General features: G+C 42.5%; 1 protein-coding gene across 5 annotated transcripts in view; it reads left to right on the forward strand.

Annotated features, from left to right (window-relative positions):
* kank4 (KN motif and ankyrin repeat domains 4) overlaps nt 1-27,231 on the forward strand; it is a 79,999-nt gene that overhangs the window by 3,883 nt on the left and 48,885 nt on the right. For 3 of the 5 annotated variants that reach the window (XM_084355598.1, XM_084355596.1, XM_084355600.1), the window contains exon 1: nt 193-502. The exons of the other annotated variants lie outside the window; for them this stretch is intronic. The gene's annotated coding sequence lies outside the window, so the exon portion shown is untranslated. Of the gene's footprint in view, nt 1-192; nt 503-27,231 lie in introns of those variants that run through there. 5 annotated transcript variants of the gene reach the window in all.

The following is a 27,231-nucleotide window of genomic DNA, read 5'->3' on the forward strand; positions in this document are numbered from 1 at the left end:
GATCCTTTATGAGTGTATGCATGTGTTCATAACCTCGCATGCATATGTGCATATATCAGATCACATCTCAGGCTCTCTCTCTCTCTCTCTCTCGCTCTCTCTCTCTCTCTCTGCATACTTCAGAGCATCTGAGCAAGTCCCAGTTGATGTGCTGAGGAGGTGGGTGTATCCAGCCCAGCCGCTCTGATGTTAGGGAGCTGTAACTCCTCCATCCTACTCAGTCTGCTGTGCTCTCCTGTTTCACTCACACTGTCTGCCCTCTGTCGTAGTATTCTCCTCTCACTCGCCGCTATTCATCACCGTCCAGGATACATTTGCACAAACCCACGCAGGTAGACAGGAGACTGTCCGGTGGACTGAAGTGTGTTGGCTGATAAATGAAGATACATGTGCATTATTTGGAAAGAGCTTGAAAGTGGGGATCTGTCGCGGTGCTGTTGAAGCTGAAGTTTTCTCTTTACTACGTTTTTTGTCCCGAAGGATAACACACACAGCTGCAGAGGTAAGAGAAGGAGAGATGTGATCTGAGCTTTTTATTTGACCGTTTTTCTCTCAATCTTTCTTTCTCATCTCCTTTTCTTTGTCGTCCTCTCCTCTCCTACTCTGTTTTCCTCAGGTATCCTCTGTCAGTTATCATATTCATTCATTCTTTTTGCTGTATCATTTATCACGTTTATCGGTTTAACTATTCATTTACTCTGCTGATATATTTTTCCATTTTTCTTATCTCTCTGTTCATTTTAATGAACAGACACATTTATGTACATTCCAGCCATGCTGTGATGACTCCAGTTTTTATCATCTTCCTCTCTCTTCATGCTGATGTTTATTTTTTGTCGCCCTGAGCTGTGGGATCTTCTGCATCTCTGTGGTAATCAGATGCTGAAAGCGAGGCATGTACATACATATTTGAGCACCTTTGTGCAAACACACTGAAAAAGAGAATCTCTTATTGTATTTTTATCTTTATTTCTCCTCTCCCCCGCCTGTCTGTTTGTCTTTTACATCTCTGTATACCAGTTGATCCTTTCTCGGAGGCGTTTCGTTAGCCAGGCCAGGCTCAGTAAAATTCCCTTCTGGCCTGACTAATGTCTTTCAGCTGGAGTCTGACATGTGCACATATGCATACGATAACAACACGCACAAACTGTTGAAAATACTCCAACCGAGCGATGGTTGTTGTTTAGAGCGATCATATATGCAACTTTTGCATGGCTGCTTCTTTGCGATCTGCATCCATTCACTCTGCATCTTTGCCTCTCTCGAAATGTAAAACCTCCCTGTCTCTCTCTTTCTCTGCTCTTCTATGGTCTGCATGTATTCGGTCGCCGCTCTGCTCTCCTGCCACAGAGCATTGGATATGGTTGGCTGGCTAACCGCAGCAGCACAACATTAAAAAAGCAAAGCGTTCTTGGTACATGGGCCATGTTTACAGGGTGTCACGGTGTGCGCGCGTCCGTGTTACGCTGAATTCACCGACATTAAGAACTCTCCGTCCACGCTCAGGTTAAAGGGCACATTGTTATTCACACACACAAACACACTCTGTCCTCTCAGATTTATCTGACCCGCATTAGTGTCCCTTGCTCTGTGTGTGTGCGTAATGTTTTGTATGTGTGTGTGATTTCCTTGGAGGTGCAGAGAGGTGAGTCATACCGGCTCGCATGCTGGTGGCTGTTGGAGGCAGTCACTGTAACGATGCCATGATGTGTGATTTGCAAATAGAAACTGCCTGATGGAGCCGTGTGTCTGTGAAATGTCAACTTTTCAAGAAATGAAAACAAGCAAAAGCGCAATTTATTTTAGGTCATCACCCATTCAATTTTTAAGGTTATCCAGAGAGATCTGAGAACATTTTTGTAATCCCAAATCTCAAAGAAGAGCTTTTAACCCATTAATTAGTGGTCAAATATTAAAATAAGCTGGAGCAGAGTTACAAGGTTTTGCATTTTGCATTGACAAAATTAAAATGATTCATTTGTTTTTAATTGAAAAGTGGATCCACTGATGACAAATGTTGGTAAGTAAGTCCATCCACCGCTTTGGTCCGGACTGAAAGATCTCAACAACTACTGGATGGATTGCCATAAAATTTGGAACAGACATTCATGGTCCCCAGAGGATGAAGCATGCTAGCTTTGGTGATCCTTTTACCTTTTCTCTAGCGCCACCAGCAGGTTGACTTTTGTGGTTTTGTTTAAACCTTCTAAAAATCAACATGTTGGCATTGTCATTTTGAGGATGTGAGCATGAATCTCTGTTCAAATTACCAACAGAAGTGAAAACAAAAAGAACACATTTTCTTTAAACCTACGATGCACAACTTTGTCTCCCCCTTCTGGCAGTGAGAATAATAACACAAACACTGTCGACGTGCTCATGAAGCCATAGGGCCCATAGGACCTGTTTGCACTGGTCAGCCCTTGTTGGCAGCTTTTTGGTCATTTGAGCTTGTGCAATCGGCAGCGTAGCCCATCGTTGAGAGAAATCACTCTGATTGGCTGTTAAGCTATGCAAACCAGCGCATGAGGAGATAAATGACATCCATAATTAAACCCATTAGTGAGGTTTCTCCTTATTTCTTGCCTCCACCTCGTCTCGCCAGATTTAAAACATGGGAAATACAGAGAGATATATCTGCCGGTGATCAGCTTACTGTGTGAGCTCGTTTGGTAAGGGCATGAATGTAGCACACGTTCATTTATATGTAAAATTCCTGCAATGTAGGCTTAAACTTTATATCATGAATAGTGAAGCAGCACAGTTTGGGCCTGCAGTGGAAACCAGACCATTAAGGACCAAGCCCTAGGTAGAACTGTAAAGGAAAGCCTTAGCAGCTTAATCTGATGGAAAGTGTATTGAAGCACAGAAACACACACACACACACACACACACACACACACACACACACACACACACACACACTCGGCCCACCCAGAATCTGTAGCCACTCCAGTGAGCATCTTGGGATGGCTGCTCTTATACAGAGCAAAGCACAGACTTCACACCGAACAGCTAAACATGCAATGCGTGCCATACACTGAATAAACACACTGCTCACGTTGTGTTTTCACAGTTTGTGTGACGGTCACGATCGAAGTTATTCTAATTTGGTATTCTAAAAATAGCTGTCAGCAAAGAAACAACTCGGCACCAGCCACATGGCACTCGACACGATTTCTTCACACAAACATTGTAGTCGTGTGTCTGGCGTGTCTGGAGAAGTGTGTTTTCTCACTGAGAGCTGAGATGGTCAGTGTGTGTGTGTGTATGTGTGTGTGTGTGAAATTGGCTGGTGCCAGTCGATGCCAGTCTGTGCTCTGTCTTGACTGGCCGAGCGCCCGGTGCTCATGTGGTTCATATTCCTCAGACTTTCACATCCACTGACTCCTCCTGAGGCTCCTCTGAACCTGTAAATGCCTTTGTTGGCCCACACAGTGTGAGTGTGTTTATGCACAAATGTGTGTGCTAAGTTGATCGCTTAAAGAGATACAGGTGTTCAGTTTCTAACCAAACCAAATAATCCACTTCAAAGACAAAACAAAGCTAGAAAAAGGAAAGAACGTGTGAGAGCTTTCAAATTCACTTCCATGTTCCATGCGGGGCGACGCAGGATGTTTTTTTTTTATTGTTTTATCTCCACGGATAGATGTTCTTTCATCGAACAAGTGGCAGAGCCCGGGCTAAGGAGCTTTAGGGCTTCTAAGCTGTGCTGTGGGAGGAAGAGGGACTCCCTAAACTCGCTCTGTGTCAGTCAAAAAAGCCAAAAACCCCTCGCTGAGAACACACACAGATACATGAGAGCCGGGAGTCAGCACGCTCACACTCACACACACCAGCTGAGCAACGCCTAGGGATGGCACTACTAATCTCATTCTCTGTTGACACACTATTCCTCAGATGTGCCATGCTTTCACAGCTCTCTCTCTCTCTCTCTTACCATGTTGGTATCCTAAAGCAAGAGGTGTATTCCTCCCTATCAGTGTCAGCAGAAGGGTGAGTTCACAGCGGGCCAGAGGTGTGTTTGTGTGTACTTTGTGCCCACAGCACATCTGTTCTGCAAACCACAGCTTCCCACAGACTGCACGACTCAACAGAGTCGTCCAAAAACAGTGGGGCTCTGCAGAAGTTCAGATAAAGTGGCTCTGGGGTGCTCAGATGGTTACTTCGTGAGGGAGAGGAGAAATCTCTGAGTAACTTAATTCACTGGATTATCCAATACTACTGGAGACGTTCAGAGCTCATTAATTTCAATCCTGCTATAATTTATAGAAATGTTGATGGCTGTTATTTACCTCTTACAAAATGAAAAGTTTGTAGACATCATCATTTTGGCTGCTGACAACTCATGAGTTTGTTGTGGCTGAGGTAGAACCAGCCCATTTTTCTTTTGGACAGCAGCCAGCCTGCATTGAAGTCACTGCCAAAGCAGGCAGATTTCTTTCTCTGCCCTGAAAGCACATTTTTTTTTGTTTAAAGGAATGTCAGCATACAGCATAGTCTTAGTACAGACTGAGCACATTTGAACTATATCAGTTCGGTTATTCGTGTTATTTAACAACCCAATCGCCAGAATGAATGATGGCAATGTACATCTCTGCAAACCACAGAGAACAACTCAAGGACTCACCTTATCTGTCTACTATTAGTGTGTAGGTTAAGATTGACTTTTTGTCATTCGAGACAGATAAACCTCTCATTTGTGGGTTCATTCTGTGTACTGTACATTCCTGTTGCTCACAGAAGAGCCTAACAAAAGTAGCTGACTAGTGATGACGGCATTTTCCTCTCTTCACCTGTAGCAGTAGCTAGTCATCGTGTTAACCATTTGTTCTATTTTAAATGTGTATGAGAGATCTCTATTTTTTTTCATGATGCCTTTAATCAGGCTGGCTTAGTTGTGCTTGGCTACAGCGCAAACTATGATCCTGTTGATCAACATCAGCCTTTAAACAGCTGGATTACAAAGCTTTTAAAGTCAACATACAACCAAAGGGTGGGGCGATCTGACGTTTATTCGACTGATTTATTTTGAAGGTGTCCACAATCTAATTTTCAGGCGAATCATGTTATGAAGGGCGATATTGAATGCCCTTTTTACTTCATTGACTAGCAGATCTGCACTATGTGAACACACCAATAGACTGATGTGGCCAATTAGATGAATTTCTTGACCTGGCAATTTATATTGTGGCTTGAGATTGCAATTAAATACATTGTGATTTAATATTTTGGCTGGAGCGCTAACCTGTAAACCAAATGGAGTGTGTTGTATCTCTTGAAAAGCCACAGTGGAACTCTGCAAATGAGTTAATTTGTGCTAGTTAGGACTTTCTGCAGGCAGAAGCTATCAGTGAATGAAACCCCATATTAATTAGTTTTATTGCAACTAATGACACACAAAGATGTGATTTTATTGTGCCCAATTTGTTTTATTCAACATTAATGAGGAAGAAACGGAAAGATTTTCCAGATCAGTCCATCAGCTACAGATTCTTCAAAACATTTGTCCTGTTTTCCTGTAGTGATGGAGGACATGATGTAAGTTACATCCGTTTTTGTGTTTTTGTTGGAAGATCATGCTTTTGTGTCCCACTGAGATCGGAAAGTGTTTCCAACTTTTTTACTCAGTTTGACAAACGACATACATTGACCACCTGGAAGATTAACAGCATGTAACACTTCCTTGCGAGATATACCTTTGGTCTTTGAAAACAGTTGGTAAGGATGTGCATAGTTTTGCATTGTTATTGAGCTCAACAATAATGTGTGAGTGTTTCTGTGGTATTTCCATGGTGGATGCTTGAGTGGGTGGGTCTAGCAGGACAAGGGTCACTGAGGTGGGCTGCAGGCCATCGCTGAGGGGAACTGTGGAGATCAGAGGAACAATACAAGCCGTAAGACTTTCCCTTGTTCTCTGGCTTCTGGTGAGGCCGGGGACACCAGCCTGGTTTTTGCTTTCTAGCAAACCCGTACATTTTTTAAAGACTTAACCAGTGCTTTTGCACGTTCAGGCCATTAACTATTAACTGTGTTTATTTCATAGTACTGCCGAGCATTTTCCAAAGCAAGTTTTTTAATGTAGCAATTACTCATCTTGATCATTGCCTTGTAATTGCATCATAATGCTGCTACCATTAGCAACTGTTGTGAACATGTCCTTGTGAAAAGGTTAACAGAATGTTAACAGGAAGGAAAAAGAAATATTGAAATCATTAAAGCAGTTACTGTTGGCAGCAAACTCTGAAAGTTCAGAAACCGGAGTTTTTCCGATATGAGCTAAAAAAAGAACATTTCAAAACATTTCCAAAAATGCCTCACCATGATAGCATGACTAAATATTCACAGGAAGGAAGAGACTCTCTACAGTATGCTCTTTTTATATCTAACTACCTCAGACCATATTGGTTTAGTCAGTGAGCTAACACATGTTGAACCCTGGCAGAGCCCTTAAAGGATAAGGGACAGGATGCTGTTTCCAGGTCACGGTCATGATTTATACAGCCAGGTTTGCAGGTAACATTTAAAACGAGATTCTGCACTGCAGCTCAGGAACACAGTTCGACAACCGGACACTTCTTGAGGTACAACGCTAAAGAACAATGGCTGGATCCATCCTTGCATTGTTTCCCTCTGTTGTATACCCACCACTGCTCCTTAATGGGTTCCTGGCATTGACAGGCAGGAAAAAACAGAGTCTGTCGTGAGAGGAGTCAAGAGCGTAGAGGCCAACATGTGACTTCCTTAATGGAACCTTCATCGTCGACTTCTGTGTTGTAATTGGCTGGCTGCAGGAGGCAGGAACTTCCTGCCTGAGTGTTGTTGGAAGTGACCACTCCCTGCGACAAGTCGAAGACTTACTGAGTGTGTGCACGCATGTGTGAACGCTTGTAAGAAAAGTATGTGTTCTGAGCCTGAAACAACCTTTGGCTTTCTGAGTTTGTATTTGAATATTAAAGATGTATGTGGGTGTGCAAATATATTAAATGTGGACACAGTGGGATGTTCTTCTTCTGGAGGTTGTGGGAGTGTTGGCTTCTTGGCAGATTACTTGAGTTGCACTTCTAAACTCAAATATGACATACTTTACACACTAAAACAAATTGTATATCTGATTCACTTTAATTGCATTACACAGTCTGCAATAAGGAAGTCTATTTACTGTATGCTCACCCTATCAGCTGTGATGTTATCCCTTTCTGCCGGCTTATGCTCCAATCCGTTACATGTCAGAAGTCGATAGTTCTGATATCGCCAACTTCCAATCTGAACGAGTCCCAATGTACAACATGCCCACAGCAAACTGATTGCAAGTCTCTGAACTGCACAAGTATGGGTGCCTGTTAGCAGTCAACTAAAACACTAGCTGATGAGAAGAACACTTGGGAGCTGTGCCTTGTCGTGCCTTAGGATTTCAACTTAAATAACCATTAACTGCACTTTTCCGCGTCAGAGGTCGGCTCGCAAATAGTCTGCAAACACTGCTGGCACTACATCTGCTGGTCAGCATTACCGGTCTTACTTTGACCTCAGCATCCACCTGCAGGGACTTATTTTAAGTTTTCCCAAGAGGTTCATTATCGTCGCTCCACGGTCTCCACCCTGCTGCACTGTATTCTTACGAGGGGTGACAGGACCAGAGCCAAGACCTCTATTATCAACACAATCAATTGGAAGCCTGTTCCATGTGAACTCGCTGACTCAGTTTGACAAAAACCCATACACACCTACACACACTCAGTGACAGTGGTCTATTATTTACATTGCCTCCTACTGCTTCTGCTCCCTCATGAGTGACAAGTAGAGATTGTGGATAAACCACAACTATGTGAGAGCACAGAGTATTGTCATAGTCACTGTGGCTGCTGGCCAACAGTCTGACATCTTAGGGATCTAACGGTTTTATCAAACCAAGTCAGTGGTTTGGTGTTGAAAGTAGATCACAGGTTTCTTTTTTGGCTCCTCACATAATAGAAAGCCGCTGTCTTCTCTGTAGAGAAGTCACAACGTTAGAACTGTGTTTTAAAGAGCCTCATTTGATAGTGACAGCATCTCGAAGGTGAAGATTTGCTGCTTTGTCTGTGTTTTACATCGGTGCGTGGTGCATATCTTTGGGTTTTGGATGGTTGGATGGACAAAAACCTTTCACCACTTCACTCTGGGCTCTTAGGGTGATGAGGTTGGCATCAGACGTTGTCCTGACTTGAATTCTTACTACATTTAAACCAAATGTCAACCTTTAAAAACGTTGGTGGCCAGCTGGGAACACAACACACACACTGAACACAGTAACAGAGGATCGTCTCTGTCAGCCCTCCAAACCTGCAACCAGAATCATCTGGTGGCAGAGCTGCAGTGCCAGCAGACTTGTGTTTCCTATCAGCAAGAAGAGAAGCGGCAGTAAAAGTGTAGAACTGCAGATGTAGACATGTCGATGCATGTGTGTCTTTTGCTTAGTGTGAGTGTGTGTGAGTTTCATATTTAAATTTTTATACCTGGGAACTTACGAATGAGTTGTGAGCTGCTTCTCCCCTAAAAAATAGTTTAAATCCTCTCAGAATATATTTAGGCTCTCACGGCATTATTTAAAGGTAATTTGCGCTCGTGTGAGCTGCTGGTGTTGTAGAGTCTGCTATATTCATTCCTCCTGTGTGTGTGTATTCAAATTGTATTTGAGTGTTGTTTCATGCTGGTGTGCTTGTTTGTGGGCCTCTGTGCACCTGTGAGTGCTGAGCAGTGGTTTTTGTGTTTGTCTCTTACTCCAAAAGCCCCCAACCTCATTCCCAGGACAACCTGAACACATGCTTTCTCTCTCCGACAACGCATTCTTTCTAATGAAAGTTTTATGTCTCCCATCTGCAAGCCAAAGAGAAAATCTGCTTTACGGCGCGCTCTCTCTTCTTCATCCTCTCCCTTTCTCACAAACACTCGCACACATAACACACATGCCTCTGCTGTTTGTAAGGTAGTCATTGCTTTCCCAGAGGTTAAAGCACACACATTTGAGGTGATGGAAGTAAAGTGGAGCACAAGAGAAGCAGAGATGAAACAAGGATGAAAAGGGAGAAAAAAATGATCAGATGAGTGAGAGCGGCAGAGGGGAGAGGAGATTTTTTCAGCGTAAGAAAGTGCGTTTCTGTGTGTGAGTGTGTGTGCACGACGCTTGTTTGATGTTCTTCCCATCTTTCGAACTAACTGTGGTGAGATTGCTTGCGCTAATGGGTTGCATGAAGCTCAGGAATGTAGATCAACAGATGAATGCCCCACTGCTGCATATGACTGCCTGTGTGCTTGTGGTGTGAGAGAGTGAAACCACACTGCACGAGTACGCAGTCTGACATTCGCACACTTCCTTGTGAGCTACCAGGTCCAAGGTGCGCCGAGGTGTGTGTTTCTCGTGTGAGTTGCAAAGTGTTTGGCCTCGGCGGAGCTGCTGGCTGACTGGGATTTAATGAGCCCTGAACCCTGTCTGCTCCTCCACCTGTGAGTGTGTGTTTGCACATTTCAGTTTCTCACAGCTTCTTGTTGGAGCTGCTAAACCACTCGTTTCTCACCAGGGACCAGGCGGACACCTCTGTGTTTCAGAGTGTTTGCCAGTGTTTTCTATTGCTATGGACATACACAGTTGTGGTCAGGACTGTTCCCAGTGCTGAACGGGAGCCAACAAATGCAAGACTACCAGACTTGGTCGAGTTTAGGTAATATTATGTAGCAACAAAAATATGCTTAAGAAGCAGGAGTGAGTAATACTGGATTTTAGCTGATATTTGATATTTCGATTTTTCCAACTCTTTTTGTGTGGTATCAGATGCTGATAGTGATGTATCCACATACATTTTTCACGTGATTGCAAAGAACATCAACTCTCTCTTGTGATGGAGTTAACATCTCATTATGCCCTCTCTTATCGTGATGGCCCACTGGCTGATGCATACATACAATGCGTTTCGGTGAGCACTTTCGCCGGGGAAAATAAGAACATAACTAAGTCAGCGGTTCAGGTGAGTGCACATAATTACAGCCTCATCCCATCAGTCTGTTCATTTCAAGCCAATGTGATATTTAATTTTAATAGCTTTATCGGCTACCGATGATGTGCGGATGTTATGCATGTTGTGCATCTCTATTAAAGGACAAGCTCACCAAAAAATGAAAATTGCCTAATCATCTACTCAACTTCACTGGACAACCAGCCCAGTCGCCAGGATATAATGTTAGCAGCTTCTGTTTCTGCAAACCACAGGTATGACCAAGGTGAACATGTGTACCAAACATGGCACGTCATGTTCACATTACAGTGTGTGCTTATTAGCCACCTGTCGCAGCAGAAGGTAGAGGGGAAGTTGGTGGCATTATTACATCCATGGGCTGCCAAATGGGCGACCGCGGTTTAAGTCACACCACTGGATACTTTTAGGGATACCTGGAGGCATTTTCAGCCGTTTCAGTGGAGACTAAATCGGGTATATTTTTTCAAGAGAGCTGCAGATATTTCCAGCGTTTGGGACGCCGGACCACCTGCATCTGTGAGTGTGGTGAATAACAGGTATTTAAAGCTTCGCCATGAAGCCATCCTAACCCTAGCCGAGTGGTTTTTGGTCCTAAACTTAAACAGAGTATGGAAAGAGAAACGGAAAATTCGAGCTAAACTACTTTGCGATGGGGTTGGGATGAGCTGTATGGAGTCCTTTAAGATTTTTTTTCTGTTGTTTTTTCAATTTTAAAACAAGTCCCAATCTAGTTGTTTAGGAGAATATATCAACATTTTTATTTTGTTTTGCTGTGATGCTCCAGAAATGTGGACCAAGAAACTCCACCTGACTTTCCATCATCATAGGGATGAGGAAATAATGACTAATCATTTTTGGGTGAACTTATCCATTAACAAGCAAAAACTGGCAAAAAAAGTTAGACCATTAGAATGTTTCCATATTCCAGGTGCATCAATAAAAAGGTGTGTTAAATACACTTTGAGGCATAATGTCTCTCTGTGGACACAATTAATTAATGAATTTTGTGTGCTTTCAGACAAAAAGGCAGTGTGACATTAGCTCACAACTGGGCTTTGCTGGGAACTGCTAATAGGATCCAAATGTTAGTAAAAAGGCAGTTTTATGAAGGGTAATACTTTTATTTGGTGACAGGTGGGCAGGATCAGGCAAACAAACACAGCAGAGTTGGCAGGCAGAACAGACACAGCTGGCAGGTATCAGGTAAGAGGCTGGCAAAGAAACAGAAATCGCTTGAAATCACATTAGGCAAATTAGACTGGCAATACCTGACAAGCAGAAAACCATAAAGTAACTGTGCCCTAATTCAGGAGCTGCTTCCGTTGAAGTGTGCATTTCAAGAATTGATGCGTTAGATTGGATTTATAAGGCTGTCTGCTACCATGCCAGTTTGAGTGGCCTCTGATGCATTCCTTGCAGAGTTCAGTATCCCCGAATCCACTGTGCATCCTTTGAAGGAGGAAGCCTCCTCACTATCACTACTTGGTACTCAGCTACAGAGACTCCGAAATGAGAGTCAGAGATATAAGAGGAGGGAGAGAGAGGAGGCGCAGGTGTCACTGTGACACAATCAGACTAGATTGCAGCACTTGAACTGGCACACCCACCACGAATGACTCCAATCAGCAGGATCGTATCATCAGGGAGGCTCTTCCGACTGTCAATCAAGGCCCACTGTTCGAAGCAATTCTTCATCTTGTAATTCAGCTCCTCAGCTGACATATGTATGTCACAAAACTGCTTTGAAATGTTTTTGTTTCTTCTACAGTACAACAAATCAATGAAAGGGGGATGAATTTTGTATATAAAGATTATAGTGAATGAGATTATGGATTAGTGAGTGTGAGTACTATTTTAAGACACAGTTATGTGACAGAATTAGTTCATGCTGGATATTCAGAAAAATCTGTTCTACCATGTGTGACTTGGTCCATATTATTTCATTTACTTTGAGATGATTCACTCTCATTTATATTCATTTCTGTACTGTGCTGCAATCCACAAGTAGGCTGAAACTTTATGGCTCTTTACATTTCTACTTTACATTTCAGTTTTCATTTTTATATTATGCTTAGATTTTTCTTTTCTTCTTTTGTATGGGCCTTTTATGGCTTTATTCATAAAACAGCTTGGAGAGATGACAGGAAATGGGATGAGAGAGGGGGGATGACACGCAGCAAGGGGCCGCAGGTCGGACTCGAGCCCTGGGCCGCTGCAGTGAGGACGGGTCCTCTGTACATGGGATGTGCGCTCTGGCTGCCGTGGCGCCCCTGTGCTTACATTTTTAAGGTCTGGTTAGGATTAGGCACAAAAGTACGTGCCTAGAATTAGGAAAAGATCGTGTTTTCGCTGAAATACCTGGTTGTCACCACAAATACGGCTGGAAAAGTAAATGGTTGTCTTGGACTGGGCCGGTACTGTTTCTTTTTCCTTCCATGATGCTTCCTTTAGGAATTTGTAACATGGTACTGTACAAGTTTTGGTTTTTTTTATCCTAACCAACACTGGCACCACATTGTTACACGTGTTATGGGCTTTGTCCTCGAAATCTCTTGTGTTGAAGCTGCCACAGCACATTTGGCACAGATCTCTATTGGTTTTAAAATCCATTTTTGGAGTTTTCTTTTTGATTTTTCAAGTGAGAGTTGTTGTTGGTCAGTGGCAGTATGATACATGAGAATCGTGGCTCAAGGAGATGGTAAGCTATTTTGGTGAATCATGAGAAAAACTTGATTTCATCAGATTATAATAAAGACTTCTTAGAGTTGCCCTTTGTTGCATTTTAGAGATAATTGTATATGTGTTCATACTTTTCCCATTCATGACCTTTTCTTGACGTGCCTCACATGTCGAGCCTGTAAATTCTGTCCAGTGGACTAGAATTCAAGTATCTCCGGACAAAATTTACAAAAACTGTGACAAACCAGACTTCTACAGTACTGGCCATCCTATCTACTTCTATCTTCGCCTGGCCCCTGCAGCTCCAGAAGTTGCTGACACGGTGCCATTATCTCCCTGTTCTCCCCGGTAACTAAAATCCACAGACAGCTCCCTATGTCAGCCAATCAGATAACAGATAGCCCCTGATTTCGAGTCAGTGCTGCATGCCTTTCATCCTGCTGCTAGAAAGCATTTGCTAGACAGACAGGATCCCGGGAAGTGTTTACTGTAGTAGTGTAGGCAGCATCTCAGGAATGGGCATAATGAGGAAGAGGACATGAAAAGAAAAAAAAAAAGAGGGTTGATCTTGTGGATGAAGAAATGAAGAAGGGAGGAGGAAAGGTGTGAGGTCGGGAGAGGAATAGATGTAAATTAAAAGCAAGGATTGAGTGTGACTGAAGGGGGGAGGGATTATGAGAGCAGAGACGAACGCCCTTTCAGCTCACCTCTCTCTTGTCAGCTATAGGGCGCCCTGGTTGAGAGACGTAGAAGGAATCAAAGAATGAATAACTACAAAAGGAGGGAGAGAGAATGTCAGCGAAGCATTCCAGAGGCCACGTTTCCCCCACTATCTATCTTTCCGCCTGTATGTCTGCCTCCCAATCAGATATTTCTATCAGTCAGCAGTGGGTTCCTGAAACACTGAGGCATCTCTTTTTGCATCAGCAAATCAGATGCAGAGAGACGGAGGATGGGAAGGAGGGAGAAGGAAACATTTGAGGGTAGAAAAAAACCAAGAGGGTAAGGAAGATGAGACGAGGCACCAGTGATGGGTGAGGAGGGAGCGAGTGAGAGAGCAGAATCTGCACCTCTGATATATTTGGCATCTTAAATTAGGCTTTCGGTAGCACTGGCACACTCACTATTTGGAGTATATTTCAATGCACTGCAGTCATATTTCCCTCGCAACATTAGTGTCATAATGAAACTCTCATCTGAGCCCAGGCTGAATACGTTTCCTCACCGCTACGATCTCTGGTTGTACCGCACATTCACAGTGGACAGAGGCGGCTTTCCTGTTTAAATTAGCCTGCTTGGTCAGCTGTCAGTGTGAATTATTTTAGCCATCAAGTGTAGTAAGTGTTGCAGAATTACAGACATGCTGACAAGTTGCAGTTTCATAGTGTATAAGGATACATGCGACAAATACAGTTTAAAAGTCTTGTTCTCTCTCCACTCCCTCCGTCTTTCTGTTTGTAGCCACGCTCGTTGCCTGGCCCCAGGGATGGCAATGTTGGTTTGTTCATTACGGTCCAGACTGACTGTGTGTTCATGTGCTGTCGGAATTATCGGAAAAATGTCTTTCTGAGTGGGAAAATGCCCTCTGAAGTTGGAAAGCTTCGAAAGACGGAAAATTGTGGTACACAGGTTGCCGAGTTGACGTCATGTGACACCGAAACATGGCAGACGAAAGTAAAAATTGGGCTGACGATAGGAAACCTTTACCAGTCATGTATTGTATAGTCATTGCATGGTTCCCTTTGCTCATATCATATCAATATCTCAGCATCTACTTGATGAATTGCCACTTGTCTTGTAGCTCCCCCTCGGATGAATTGTAATAATTTTGTTTTCTTTCTTATCAGGTCAAACATTTTTTTCTCTCCAATCCTTAAGATTTACCTGCAAAACTAGTGACATTCTTATCAACCTTAATGCCAAATGTTAGCATGCTAACATGCTAAACTACAGTGGCGGGTGTCGTAAACATTGTATCTACTAAAAATCGGCATTGTCATTGTGAGCCATAAGGTAAAGATTGCACCTATTCAGTTCGATGAGAACTGCTCACCTAGCACATAGCTACACCAAAAAAGCTGGCAGTGCAGTTTCCTCTGCTGGCCCGTCCACGAGTCCCTGCTCGGCTCGTAGACTTTACATTCTGAAGACGTCACGTATTTTTGAATTGCTTTTCTCAGCTCGAGGGAAGTTTTAATATAAAAACCTCCATCCAACCTCAAAAATTCATAAAAGTAAGAGTCATAACCGACCTTGTTTGCGGTCTGAGTTGTCCTGTTCACAGTAGATGCACATCAAATGTGCTGTCTGTTGAACAGCGACATATCTCTGTCTTGTTGGCTCTGTACTCCAGCATGTTTGAAATGAAATAATTACTATGAGGTTGAGGTTTTAATTTCAGTTTGTGTTAACATTCATGTTTGGGTGAATGTTGCTCAATGGTCCAAAAATTGGGGGAATGTGGATAAAAATGTCTACAAGGCCGTTTCTTTAAAACTCCATTAAGACTGAAATCAGCCATCATTCCTTTTGAATGAGCTGATTGTAGAGCCAAAATGAATGACAGAAAACCACTATCCAAACAGAAGGCACTGTTTGTTGAACCTGTCGAATGAAAAACTGACAAAAAAACCCCGATAAAAATGTCTGCACCGTCAGGCCTGAGTACATCACACTTTGTTCCTGCTGTGTGGTCATGCCTCCTCCCAGTAGATTGCTTAAGCCAACGCATGCTTTGCCAGGCTGCATCATGGCACAAACACCAACCAGCAGTGACCCACTGACGCTTTGTTATTCTGTGTCAGGATGCCACCGCTGTGCATTGTATGCAGCTGACTAAGCCGCTTCAGACCTCTCAATGCAATGCAGCAATTGGCCACGACCCAGAGCCCCAGATTTGTACTAAACCATTTCAGTTAGGACGGTCATGCCAACTGTGGTTTGATGTGGAGGGAAATTATAGCCTGACTAACAAACCCAATTTGTCAACGCAGGACTGAGCAGATGGGTAGTGTTTAGTATGTCCATTTGGTCCAGTCCTGTTGTGTCTTTATCAGATTTTCTCACTGTTTTGCACACACTTATCTGGCGCTTCATCGTAGGTGGCCATCTGTTTGTTTACTGTGCAAAGATGCAGGCTTTCTAGACAACCTGCACTTGTGTGTCTTTTATCCTGCAATAGATTTATATATCTTCTGAATAAGGTGTGCGTGTACAGCATGTGTGTTTCATCTCTCTTCTTTATTGATGCTGAAAACATGGTTCTCTCCCTCATCCTCCCTCAGAGATTTAAAACCTACACACACACACACACACACACACATGCATGCATGCACAGATGGATGCAGAGTGGTCTGCAGAATAAAAAAAAGATTTTCTATCTCTTCCTGGCTTTTAGGTTATTTTTATCCTGAATGCTTGTAAGCTATGTATCTTCCTTTTTACAGTACGTACCTCTGTCCCTCAGTGACTTCTCCTTTCACCTCTCTTCCTTTCAGATCTTTCTCCTCTCTCTCTCTGCTCCCTCCCTCTTTATAGCCATCCATTCATCGTGGCTGTGTGAGAGTGAGGCTAGGAGAGAAGAGATGAAAGACGCCAGACTGGGGTTTTCATTATAGACACACACACAGTTCTCCTAATGTAGTGTGTGTATATAAGTGAATGCACTTAAATTAATTTATGGGTTTTTCTTGCGTGCTGACAGTGTTTTCGTACGTTCCAACTGATGAAATTCTGAAATTGAAAGGATTAACGTGCTTTGGATCGAATAATTTCTAAATGTGAAACATGCGTCATTTAGCAAATTTAGAGCCAATTATGTGTGTGTGTGTATGAGGGTGCGTGCCTTAAAGATAACCAGGATAAGTCTGTTACAGAGAAACCGTGACAGTGCATTTTAGATTTTAAAGAGTGTGTGTGTGTGTGTGTGTGTGAGTGTGAGTGTGAGTGTGCATGTATCTCTGTATATGGGTGAATAGGTTATACATGAATATTACTGGATGTAAGAGCATTAAAACATTTTGCATGTTTTTGTTCACTCTCTTTCTTTCTCTGACAAGTACAAACACATGAAGGCTCAATCCCATTTCCAATTTTTACCCCTAGCCCTCATTTTCTCCAGTTCCTCACAACCTTTCAAGACCCTCATATGTCATCAGTTGTCAGTGATGGCATTTATGTAAACAGACTGGACTGGACATTTCCACTATGCTGTCCTCAGTTATGGTGACTTATCTTGCATTACTGTGGCGATCCTTGTATTATCACGATGCCATTTACCATTTATCTGATCAAGAAAGAAAAGCATGGACGCTCGCAATTCATTCACAGCTTCACGCTTTCAAACAAGCAATCAAATAAAAAAAACACTGCTTTACGACCCGGCCACTAGTGCTGCTTTATAGGCTAACAAAAGCAACCTTTGCTACTAGCCTGCCAGTCTCTACTGATATGAGACAAGCGGTACCAAGAGCAGCATCTTCGCTGCTGGGCTTTTGTTAAATTTCGGGTGTCATATGCCATCAAACGAGGGGGAATAAAACATGGAAATACATCAAAATGTGGGACTGTCATGCACAAATCAACAATAACAATGAAATTTTAGCTAACTAGCTAGAGAGGTACAGAGACATCAGCAAACTAGCAGTGATTGTTTTATTCTTCTTTTAAAAAAAGTACCATGACACAGTAAAACGACAGTTTGAAGTGTGCCTCTAAAAAAACCTCAGTTTGGAGAGAGGAATTGGGACACCCTGCCCCCTTGGTATGAACGCACAAAACAAAGGGGTAAGGCTTAGTGGTAGGGGCAAGGGGTATTTTGGGATTGGGACAAAGACTACACTGGCCAGTCAAGGCCTTTGCATCAGGGCTGCTAACAAATATTTTCAGTATTGATAAATCTTTCTTTTATTTTTCTGACTCATTTAGACCTTTGGTATGTTTGTTACTAGACTAATTGATAAGTTTACTAATGGTTTTAAAAGTACTATAAATTGGCCACCAGTAATGACAAAAACTTAAGGCTACTTTTCTATTGTGAACATGCAAATGCATTGCCACAATTAATTTGCCATGTCAGTGAGAAAATCCTCTCGGCAGGGTCTTGAAATTGAATGAATTGTTGGTGGATTGAGTGCTGAGTGGGGGCCCGACGTCTCCACGCCGCAGCCCGCTTGACTCTTGACATACAGCTTTGTGGGGGTGTTTAACATGGTGGTGAATGGGAAGAGGATAAGCTGACAGGCAGAAAGAGCCCCCCTTTGATGGGATTAACACAGTGGCAGACAGGGACTAGTGCTTTAGATTGATTAAAGTGTAATCCTGGTGGATAATCATGCCTCCTGATGTGACATGTGTGGCCAGCGCCCTTATACAGCACACCCCCATCGCCGTCTTACGCACACAAACACAAACAAACACCGTCCTCGGTCTCATTCGTGCTCTCTGCATCTCACTCTTACTTTTCCATTTCTTATTAAGTCTTTCCCTGACTATGCTTCTTAGAAAAGGTCAAGAGGGATGTAGAAGAGATGGCGAAGATGGGAAACAAAGACCTTGAGCTGTCATGTCGTCAGTCAGTCACACAGAGAGACACAACGGCAAGAATCACTTCCTTTGTTCGCTCATCGCCACGTAACGACCTCGCAGGAGTTTACTCCGAAGTCCGGAGCAGTTTTTTATTTTTCACAGTCGTGATCGTCATCATTTTGTGCAAAGTAGTATACGTCTTATTAAGACCCCGCTTTTACGAGGCATGAAGCTGTGACATGTTCAAAGGTCAAAGTCACAATGAGGTCATAATGTCCTGCAAAAAAAAAAAAGCTTAGGAACAGCAACTTGACTGGTGTGTGGAAGCTCATGCTATTGTGTTTGTCAAGCAGATTTTGGACACTGAAATGTGGTACACATTAACATCCATGGACAAACTGAATTGCCTCCAGTTTTCCATGCTTCCTTCCTGGATGGATGACTCATGGGAACATTGGGCATGAGGGGCACTGACAGTATGAAACTGAGGTCAACTATCAGTAGTTATTCAGGCATTATCATGATGGTGAAAAAGCTCTGTAGAGTCTCCGGTGTGATAGCCCCGAGTATGGGAACTGGCCTGCAGCCCAAAAAAAGGAAGAAGGCTATTTATTTTAGATCCATATAACACTTCCATGGTCTGGATGAATTCAGCTGTAATGCATTTGTCATGTTCTGAGGGAGATTAAAATGTGATTATGGTGAGTTTTGTGGTGACTCTGTGGTTTAGCTTTGGGTATGGGAATACAGTGGAATACTTTAACATAAGATCCTGCTCTTTTATTTATACTAAACTGTTTATTCTGGCATACTGTGGGTTGTGTAAAAAAAAGGGAGAATAGAAAATAGCTAATAACAAAGAACAAAGTGTGCACACTGGGTGATTTTACAGTTAATCATCATAATATCTCCCTGTATTCAGCTTCATCTCACCTGCTCCAGCTATGCATTTCTCTCCCCTCTTTCTTTTTGCTGAAGGATCTCATAATAGCAACTCAAGTGGTGTCATCTCGTCCTGGCAGACAAAGCAGGGGACAGGAAAGGAAATCAATTTCTTGAGAATATTAGAGCCAAGATATGAGCTGATGCATGCTGGTTGGTGTCAAGATGAAGCGACAGGGATGTAGTTTGTCCTGATTCTGCCGCTATTCTCTGCTCATCAAGCAGAAAAAACCCCTATTTGGGCCATATTTCGTATGGTGGCATATGGAGGGTTGTCAGCATGTGTTCTGGTGACATTATGTACCCATATGTTATAATGTTGTTGAATACAGAACAATGAATAAGACCTGTGAGACTTTAGCTGTCCATCTCTTCTCTTTTTCTTTCTTTTTGAATTTGATGGAATTCTCTTTCATCAAATTTGTTCACACTTTTTACGTGATCGCTTTTCATGTTTTTTCTTGGCTCTTCCTCTGGCAGATTCACTTTGTCCCTCTGTCAGACACACCAGCCTCACACATACTGTAGACAGAGCTCATCTTAAGCCATCTGTACTGTACGCCTCTGGCCATCTGCTCGCTCAACCTCTTGACAGTGGTCTAAACGTTACTCAGTGCCGTGGATGGAGAGGTGAGCGGATTAAACTTTTTGACTTTGTTTTTTTTCCCCGCGCTCCGCTTACAGCACGCGGTGGTAAGAGGCTATAAAGGAACAGATGGTTTCCTCACATCAGCATCATGAAAAGCGGAGGATAGTCTGATTTGAAGGGCACTTACCACAAGGTGATTTTCAAATAAACATACAGCGCAGGGTTTTTATAGGTATGCTAATCCGGTGCATCCTGCGCTATAATCACCTCAAGACTTTAAACAGCATGGAGGGGGTACAGATTGATCGCTGGATGGATGGATTAGTGGATGTGTCTGTGCCCCCCTGTAGTCAAGATTGGACAGTTTTTAAAGCACTAGATTTCAATGGATATGAATGGCTTCTCATCTTCCCCATTTTCTGCATCAAGCATACTTTTTCAGTTCTGCATCATTTTAGGCAGTTGACATGTTGTTTCTCACATTCACCAGTTTTAGGTCTTGGGGAGTGCTACTGCCTGTATGAAAAAGTATTTTAAATCTATGTGTAGCTCAGACGGAAGCATGTAATCTGATAAATCACCTCCAGTGATGTCACTAGGTTGCATTGTTGGTAATGCACTAGGGTGCAGGTTTTGAAAAGCAGTCCACTGGTCTGCATTGTACTACCATAACACTTTTGGATACCTTATGGACATTTAAAAAACAAATCATCAAAATTGATACAGCAGAACCAGAGAGATCACATTTTTATTCCACGCATTCGTCTTCCTTTTCAGAACCTGGCGCCTACATGTGTCTTGGTAGTTGTTACTCTGAGGAAACAGAAATGAGCTGGTTGTCTTTGCGACAGTGGTGCCAACACTAATGCCACTTGGAAACACCAGGGGGCTGGAGTGGAGTTGTCTGTTAAAGTAGAAATGCTGAATAATTAATAATAAGATATGCTTGTTTCTCATTATTTCATATCATTGTAAATTAAATACCAATGGGTTCTTTTTCATGGTTGCACACAATTATTGGAAGATAGTCCGGGCTATGAGGAACTGTGATGGGCATGTATCAGTGTTTGACATTTTTATGAGCTAAATGATTAATCAATTAATTCCTTGCTGTGCGGCTTGATTAAAATGTGTTTAATGTAGTCTCACTCTGAGATGGTATTAACTCTAAGCTATTTTCGGCTATAACAGAATGGGGTATTTAAACTCTTCATTCTTTTATTCAAATGTTGTTTAATTGCTCTCCCTCTTGTTTTGAGATACAATATCTGTTGTCTTCATTGTGCCCATCACTTATTCTCTTCATCCGGACAATGTGTGAAGGTCCAGAAAACACCCTCAGCCCTGTGTCCATCCCTCCCAGCTGTAGCAAACAACCTTATTTTTTACTAGGTTGCAAAGCTGTAATTTGAAAGTGACTTTTACAACTCCGGCAGGTTGACAGCCAATCCATGTATTTCCCAGGTTAGTGGTCCAGTGCCAAAGGGGAAAGAGAGAGGAACAGCATGAATCTGTCATGGAGTTATGGCCACAGTGGTAAGAGGAGCAGCAGGGGAAAGAGAGCTGAGGCACGAAGCAGAGACAGGTTCGAGGAACGGCCGAGTATGCACTCAGTCCAGGAGCTAAAATAAGAGAGGAAGGAAACAAGCATGGCTTTATTCCATCTACTGAAGAGAGAGATGCAGTTGTGGTCCTTTGAAGTGAAGGGGAATCCCAGTGAGGTGACCAGCTCCCAGAAATCCTCCTGTTTCCTGTTTGTCTTCCCTGAATCTTAAGATTATGACCTTACAGCTTGCACAAACAGAAACCATTCAGGATGCACTTCTGTGGTTAGATCTCAGCGGGAGAGAAGAGCTGGTTGAGGAAATAAGTAAAGCTCTGTCCTCCCTCAACAAATGCCACTAAGTTGCCCTTGAGCTGGGAACTTAAATCCCAGCAGCACCAGTAAAGCTGCCCCATCGACCAAAGCTGTGGTTGTACTGGGTCACTGTCCAGTGTGGGAAATAAAGCATATATGTTCAGCAGAACCCTCTCCTACATTATGAATTTACATTGATTTCCATATATTTTCATCTTTGAAACTAAGTCACATTGAACTCATGCCATCAAAATGACCATCAGTGAGATATGAAGGGATTTTTGTTTTCGCCCGAATAATCTTAATATTTGGAAAAACAAAATATCCTAAAGCAAATGACATTAAAATCAGGCGGCACGTGCATGAGCGGGCACTCAGAGCCAGCACAGAGGGTTGCCTAAACACAGCCAAGTTTTCACAGACCATGGCCTGTTCTTTTCCCATCGAGCGCCTTCTGCAACTGCCTCTTTTTGGAAACGACTTCATCAGCTTTCTCCTTGGCTGCCAGGACTATAATTTGAATTTAAAAAACTACCGTTTAATTGCACATGTAAAAGCTATGTTTTAAGTTCAGGTTATCAAAGTTAAAGCAGGTACATTATGTCTCAGGCTCTCTATGTTGTTGTTAGCGATCACACCAGGCATCAGCAAAATGTGTTATGCATCCACCTTTACATGTCTTTTATTAGCTCTATGTTTACTTCAATTCAAGGATATCACGTTATGAAATGTTCTTCCTCACATCCAGTTTCCCACTTCTTTCATCTACATCTTTTATACACATCTGAACAGCCTCAAAGTGGTGCGTCTGCCTCTAGTCAGCCAACCAGCCTTTTGTTTTACAGGCCTCTCTGCTCTCTGAACACAGTCTGTTTTTAAATTAGCTCCCTTCAGGCCAAACCATATCGTGTTCCTTCTGTTTGGATTTTCTAGTTTCATTGTGTGTGAATGTGCAGTTGACTGACCCAGTGCCCTGGTCTGACTGTGACCTACAAGAGGGTCTTACGAAACCCATTTTAGTGGTCTCTTTTATACTAGATTGGCTCAATGTGGAAGCCAAAGCAGAAGTGCCTTGAGCCGCAGTTCCCCTAATGTCCTCTAGACATTGGCTTCTTGTACTTGAAGTGAAGGGGAAACCTCCGTCGTCGCTTGAAAAATACCAAAGCATTAAATTTTTCTATGGGAAGTGGAGGTACACGATTGATTTACAGATGCCCTAGTCAGTTGCACTCCAAACAACTGACAAAATGACATCTGGCACGAAATCAAACAACACTCGAGGAATTTATGAGGGACATTAAGGGGGCCTACGGCAATGTTTCTGTCAGTGATTATGTTTCCATACATAAACATGCCAGTTTTTGGCCTTATTTCAAACAGACAATATTCCTACTAAGCTGTTTACATGCCTAATTTAAGTGTATATTTCACTAATATTCTCATTTACATGCAGCCCAGCCCTGATATGTTATTCATCATGTCAAAAATGGAAAAGCTTGTATCAAAATACGATCTTTTTGAAGTTTTACACCAGTGTTGGACTTGACCGTGCACTTATAGCCTCCCCTTTTTTTTTGCTTGTTCAACCACCTTTTGTGAAAGTTTGGCAATGCAGTATTTGTGCAAATCCAAAGACCTGTTGATGCAACACATAACGAGTAATATCAATAATAATATCATATCATAACGTTTAAAAGAAGGTGTGTTTCTCCTTCTGACCAGAAATGTAGGCTTTTCTTTCGGGCATGCAAACTGTTGGCTATAGCTGGTTTGTGTACAACGCATCCATGACAATGCACAGAGCTGACCGTAAACAGGTACAGGGCTGTAAAAAAACCCAACTGAGACACATATTCCAAATGTGCTATATAAATGTGCAAACAATGACCCCAAACTCAAGAAAGGATCAAATCTGGAATATTGTTGTATTCAAAATAAGAGGGTAATGTAATGTAAACATGGTCTCATTCTCTCTTGGGTTTGCTGCAGTGTTACAACTGTGTAAGAAGGGGTTAAATCTTCATCTCGACCCTCAGTTTTAATAAGGAGTCTCAAGTCGACTGTGCTCCCTCTGCTGTTAGATCTCCTCAGCAACAAAAATGTCTCAAAACTTGTTTATTTTTAGCTGCAATTAAAACAAAACCCCTTATTTTGTTTCAGATGGCAGTCCATAATAATCTCACAAAGCAAATCAGAAGCTTGTCGCCTGCGCGTCTTTGTCTTGCCAAGTGTAACAGTGTGTGTGTGTATGTGTGTGACAGAGAAAGAGACACAAAGAAAGACTGTTTCTGTGTCACTTTTGAATCTCCCCCCCCATTGTCCCACAGTGAACCTAAACACACCCATTTCATCTCACCAGAGAGCTGCTCAAACCTATTTCAAGAAGCTGGTAATTTGGGAAGCTTTGGAAACAAAATGATGCTGGAGGAGCAGTCTTGCAGTCTGCTCTCTCTCTCTCTGTGGTTCAGACGGGCTGATATGAATATCTGTGCAGTGGAGGTGAGGGAGGAGGAACTGGAGGATGTAAGCTTCTTTGTTTTCCCTCTGATAGAGAAAGAATTAGGGTACGAGGAACAGCGGGAGATTTACTAAACTCTTCAGCTCCGCGGTTGCAGTGAAAGCCATTTTTAAACTATTAATACGGCCATGTCCATAATAATTAATGAGGACACAGTGAAAACTGTAACGTGAAGTTTTTCCGAGGATCTTTAAGTGTGCATGCAGTGCACAGTTACTTTGAATGTTGTATTAGCAACACATTAGCTTTCGTAACTCTGAGCACAAAATTAAACTTTCCAAAAGAATTTGGCAAACAGTGTGGCTCATCAACATTGCCAGGAAAGGACTCAGAAATATCATAAAAATACCAGAATACACTGGAGGGGGGCTTTGATAAATCTTTAATCATTACAGCCGAAATTGACAACAGACATAAGAAAGTTTGAAACATCTCTGCAATGCAAATCGACCACCAGTTGTCTACTTGTAAGTGACTGTTGTCGTCATGGTGATTCAATCTATAGACATATGGACTGTCATGATACATAGGCTACCATAGGCAATTTTCCTTATTTGGATTGTTAATGATGTCAACCGTGTCACCTCAAACAAATCATGATTCATTCACTTTTAAATTGACGCTGACATGACTGGTGTCAAAAATCCTTCATGTTGCTCTGTATAAATCAATGGAGCATACACATGGGTGTCTTCATAGTGCCTGTGTGAGTGTGTGCGCAGGAACCCAGAGATTAGTCACATGATCACTGCAGTGAATAATTAAGCAGCAGAAATGATGTCTATCCTCCGTCCTCTGAGAATACACATTGATGTGTTGATTGTGTCTGTGAACGAGTGACAGGGGGAAAGAAAGAGAGGACCAAAGTGACCTTGGCAGCCCTTTCCTTCCCTCTGTCTTATTTCTCCTTGAAGGAAAGAGAAGGAGGCGGTGAGGAGGAGTGGGAGACGGATTTCATTTGATATCTCCCCCCTGCTCAGGGAATACACCCTTCTTTCCTCTCTCAGTCCGGCTATCTGTTTGTCTTTCTCTTTGGTTTACAGCAGACTAAAGCTGCCCTTGGAATTAATGACTTGGGTCTTCGTCTCCATTAACATAGAATTCACACATGATCTGCTCAGGGATCATGGATGGATTTTATGGGACTTACTGCTGACCTCTACCAAACCTTGAATTAGAATGCAGCTCCGATTAATGCACTAAATTATGATATGTATAAGAGTATACGAACCCTAATGCGTTGTGCAGCCTTTTAAGAGCTGCTCTCCACTTGTGTAGTCTCCTTGTTAACACGAAATAAACAGCAGAACTATTTCAAGGAGGCTTTCTTCTAAACTTCTTGATACTTATACCCCAGTTTCGTTTGACTGAACTTCTACCAGCTGTCTCATTCGCTGCTGTTAAGAAAGCCCTGATCAATACTTTCCCCTTCTCTTCCTGTAGCTGTGACCAGGAGATAAATTGGCTGCAAGCTAAGCCAGCTTGAACACAAATAAATTGGGCCCCTGTGTGGTATAACTGCAGCATGTACTCGTACAGTAAAGCCCTGAGCGTCTGTACTATCAAATGAGTCAGAAACACCCAAACAATAATTATAAGATTAAGCAGCGAGTGCTGTGAATAGTTTAACTAGCAGCCTGTGGAAGTATAGAAAGAAAGTTACTGGGCCGTGAGCTCAAACAGGACAAAAGATGAGATGAGGAGTCATGATAAAAACGAAAAGATGAGAGAGAGGAGAGAGCAGGGTCACAGAGGAGTCAGACAGAGAGAAGACAATAGTATTGGACTGCAGTGTAAGTGAGTTGACAGAGCCTGCAAGTGGTGGATCAGAACAGATATATCTTGTCTTGTGTTTGTCTGTTGACGGATGGCAACAGGTTTTTTTACTTTCTGAGATGGGTATTTGGCTCCTCTCTTCACTTGTGCATTTGCAGCAATAAGCATCACCTGTGCCACCGAGTATGACCCATTTAAAGGCCCCACTGCAGACCTACTCAGGTGTTTTCATTTATTCTGGCTCATTAGCCCTCTGTCCAGGTTGGGCAGAGGGCTGGGAAGTGCAAGGCTTTTACGTAAGGTCACCAAACTCAATTGCTTAATAAAAAGGAATGAGGGTGTAAAGGTGCAGTCCAGAGAAGGACTGGGACTCAACAAACGGAGACATGACTACAGAATACAGAAATCTCATAATGTACCTGCACAGCAGTTGATAAGAAGATGTTGTAATCCAAGAGAAAAGGTGGTCTTTACAAGGTATGTATTAGTAGTAGTAAATATAACTCAGTGAGGGTGACACGAGGTACGTGACGCAGGGCAGGAATGGAGTTTTAAAGCATTATGAAATACAGGTCAAAGATCCGGGGTATGACGATCATGTCACGCTGACAGGATTGGATAGGATTATTGTTAACCAATCTATAATGTGTGATTTAACCCTGCATTCACTTGCTCCTCTGATGGTCCCTTTTCCCTTGTTGGGCAGACGTTCTTCCGACTTTGGAGTGTTCATGAGCTTTTTCCATCGTAATGTGATGTATTTTATTGCTCAGTGTTTAATCAACATTTTATTAGCTGTTTGAAGTTTGGAGCTTCATATTACAAAGGGTTTTTGTCCCAGACATGTTGCTGCAACAGTACTTTCCCTAAAACCACACACTTTTTATCAGGTTTAATACTAATAAATGACTCTACATGGACAGGATGTCATGCCATGCTATAAGTTAGATGTGAGTAAAACATTGATATGCAATATGAGAATTAATAAAACTTTCCTATCCGTCAACCAAACATTTATTTTCATCCGTCATGTTTTTGTCGGCAAGTGCTGTACCAAAATCTTTGCAGAGTTTCTGAGTTGTTGTTCAGGCTTGAGGAGGCGTTCAAGTGAATTTTTATCCGACAGCACAGAAATGCAGAAAAAGGCGTGGTGGTGTGGTCAGATTGGGGTTGGTTGTATTTGCGTCCGTCTACAGTTGGTCAGCTGAGGCTCCCCAGTGCCCAGTCAGTTTGACAGATAGTTTGTTTGTAATCGTTATTTACATTACAGACGGATGCTAGTTGGCTGTAATGTCTGTAAGGACAATGACAGATTAATGAAGGTACAGATGCT

The sequence above is a fragment of the Pagrus pagrus genome (genome assembly GCF_965226575.1).
Source record: "Pagrus pagrus genome assembly, chromosome: 6".
Lineage (NCBI taxonomy): Eukaryota > Metazoa > Chordata > Actinopteri > Spariformes > Sparidae > Pagrus > Pagrus pagrus.